Below are 3,101 nucleotides of genomic sequence, written 5' to 3'. Positions count from 1 at the left end.
CGGAACATTAGACCAAAGAATCAGGCCTGCCTGTGGTTAGGCAAGCAAGGAACCAACAAACAGTACTCTGGATTTCAGAATTGCTAGGATGCCTCCCATTGCCGCCTTTTGGAATAAAAGCATCTATTGTAGTTATCCTACGTCTTTCTCTCTATCTTGTGTTGAATATAGAGGACAGAGGACTTGCCTCATTAATTTACAAGTTTTCAGATTGAGAGAAAATCAGCAGAGCTGCAATTGAAGTGCTACACCCAAGAAAATTCATCCACATCTGGAACTCATATACTTAAGCCAGAATCTCTGATGGAATGAGACTTTATGGGTGGAGGCCTGGGACACAGATGATTATATTTAGCATGTGAGCAGAATAAGAGCTGTTTTGATGACAAGGAACACTGTGGTAGGCTATATTTTTCATAATGGTCAGAGCAATATCTCAGTCCAACCTACTCTTCCAGAATCTTGCCTCTCTTCTATAAGGAGGTGGGGACCTTTGGAGATCATAATTAATAAATAGAATGTAGCTACTTTAGGTTCTGGTGGCGGCAGGGCTGAGCCAGCGATGCCCTCCCTTCACTCTCTGCGCCCGCTCTCCGGCTGTCCGCCCGCTCCACTGCCCTCCCAGCCACCATGACGGAACAAGCCACCTCCTTCACCAAGGACTTCCTGGCCGGAGGCATCACCGCCGCTCTGTCCAAGACAGCCGTGGCATCGATCAAGCGGGTCCAGCTGCAGCTGCAGGTGCAGCACGCCAGCATGTTGGTCGCCGCCGAGAAGCAATGCAAGGGCATGGTGGACTGCATCGTCCGCATCCCCAAGGATCAGGGCGTGCTGTCCTTCTAGAGGGGCAACCTGGCCAATGTCATCCACTCCTTCCCCACGCAAGCCCTCAATTTCGCCTTCAAGGATAAGTACAAGCAGATCTTCCTGGGGGGGCGTGGACAAGCACACGCAGTTCTGGAGGTACTTTGCAGGCAACCTGGCCTCTGCCACCGCGGCAGTCGTGTATCCCCTGGATATCACCAGGACCCGCCTGGCAGCCGACGTGGAAAAGTGGGCATGGAGAGCAAGTTCCGAGGCCTGGGAGACTGCCTGGTGAAGATCCCCAAGTCCTACGGTATCCGGGGCCTGTACCAGGGTTTCGGCATCTCCGTGCAAGGCATCATCATCTACCAGGCCGCCTGCTTCAGGGTGTACGATACGGCCAAAGGCATGCTCCCCGACCTCAAGAACACGCACATCCTGCTGAGCTGGATGATCGTGCAGACCGTGACGGCCATGACTGGCGTGGTGTCCTACCCCTTCGACACAGTGCGGCGGCAGATGATGACGCAGTCCGGACGCAAAGGAGCTGACGTCATGTACACGGGCACCAAAGACTGTTGGAGGAAGATCTTAAGAGAGGAGGTGGCCAAGGCCTTTTTCAAGGGTGCCTGGTCCAATGTCCTCAGAGGCATGGAGTGGGGGCGGGTTTCGTGCTGGTCCTGTATGACGAGCTGAAGAAGGTCAGCTAAGGGCCTTGGCATCCTCCACACACACCAAGGAACCAAGAGAACCACGTAGAATCCTGAAGTGTGCAAACCATCGACGTTCGAGAAATTCCAGTCATCTTTTTCCCAGCCGGACCCTGCCTGTAGATGGCCAGGGAAGGCTCTAGAAAAGGGAAGCATTGGCCAGGCGTGGTGACGGGCGCCTGTAGTCCCAGCTACTCACTCACGAGGCTGAGGCAGGAGAATGGCGTGAATCCGGGAGGCGGACCTTGCAGTGAGCCAAGATTGCGACACTGCACTTCAGCCTGGGCAACAGAGCGAGACTTACGTCTCAAAAAAAAAAAAAAAAAAAAAAAAAAAAGGAAAAGAAAAGAGAAAAAGAGCACATTATGATCCAGCCATTGGTACCGGATTCCATGTCTTGATCACTGGGGGAAGGGAACCAGGGTGTCCTTGTGGGCCCAGGGGCGAGGCACTCCAATGCTCAGACCTAGAGTCCAGATGCTTGTAGGATCCAAGTCGTGTTTAAGTATTCATTTAAAACAAAAGAATCATGTTCCCCATTTGTACTTAAGCACTAGCCCCTCTTTTGCACAGCCGAGTACTTGCAATTATGTTCTATGTTGGGCATCCTGCTGCGAAACAATAAACACAGGATGCGAAGGGGGAGAATGAATGAATGAATGAATGAATGAATGAATGAATGAATGAATAAATAAAATGTAGCAGAAGTGAGACTAAGTAATATATTAGACCAGCTTAGAAAGACAGTGCAACTTCCTCTTGACTTTTTTTTAGGACGCTTGCCTTTTGGAACTCAGACGTCATGTTATGAAGAGGCCAAGGCTACATGAAGAAGTCATGTTGACGTGTTTAGGCACATAGGTCTAGCTAAGGACCCTGCTGACAGCCAGCATCAACTACCAGGTATATGAGCGAACAAACTGGTGATTTAACCTCCAGCTTCAGAGTAACCCTAAGTAATGCTAAGTATAACAAAGACAAGCTGTTCCTGCAAAGCCCTGCTCAAATAGCAAATTGACGACCGTAATAATACTGTTATTTTAAAAAACAGTATTATTGTATCAGTTTATCAACATGGAAAAGCTTTAAATACATAATCTTAAATAAAAAGTAATTTTCTGAAGAATATATACGTTATGATAGTGTTAATATATAACATAATATAATACATTGGAACTGAAGTCTAAATAATTTTGATTAATACATTTAAAATATCAATACGCTTTAAAATATTTATTACTTTTTATCAAGTTGAAGAGTTTAAAGCAGAAGTCAAGCTCTTATCACAAGTGGTCTTCTTTATTGGGTAAATGCATTTATTAATTACTTTTGAAAATTTATCAAAAACATGTATAAATAGGTGTTAAATATTTAAGCCACTACAGAATAGATTATGTTTAAGAAGAAAACCTTTGAAGATGAGGTGTTGGAAGAAACACAGAACAAGCAAAATGCAGGAAATGCAAATCAGTCAGTAAATTGTTACAGCAAGAATGCATGGTGATTAAAAAAATAAGGTTAGCCTCAGCCATAAGTAGAAAGCTGAAACTGGATCCTTTCCTTACTCCTTATACGAAGATTAATTCA

General features: G+C 46.1%; 1 pseudogene; it reads left to right on the top strand.

Moving 5' to 3' along the window:
• The first annotated feature begins 561 nt into the window (after positions 1-561).
• LOC111537231 lies at positions 562-1,514 on the top strand (annotated as a pseudogene).
• The last annotated feature ends 1,587 nt before the right edge of the window (positions 1,515-3,101 follow it).

This window comes from Piliocolobus tephrosceles, unplaced genomic scaffold, assembly GCF_002776525.5.
Source record: "Piliocolobus tephrosceles isolate RC106 unplaced genomic scaffold, ASM277652v3 unscaffolded_36927, whole genome shotgun sequence".
NCBI lineage: Eukaryota > Metazoa > Chordata > Mammalia > Primates > Cercopithecidae > Piliocolobus > Piliocolobus tephrosceles.
This window is presented reverse-complemented; position numbering and strand designations above follow the sequence as displayed.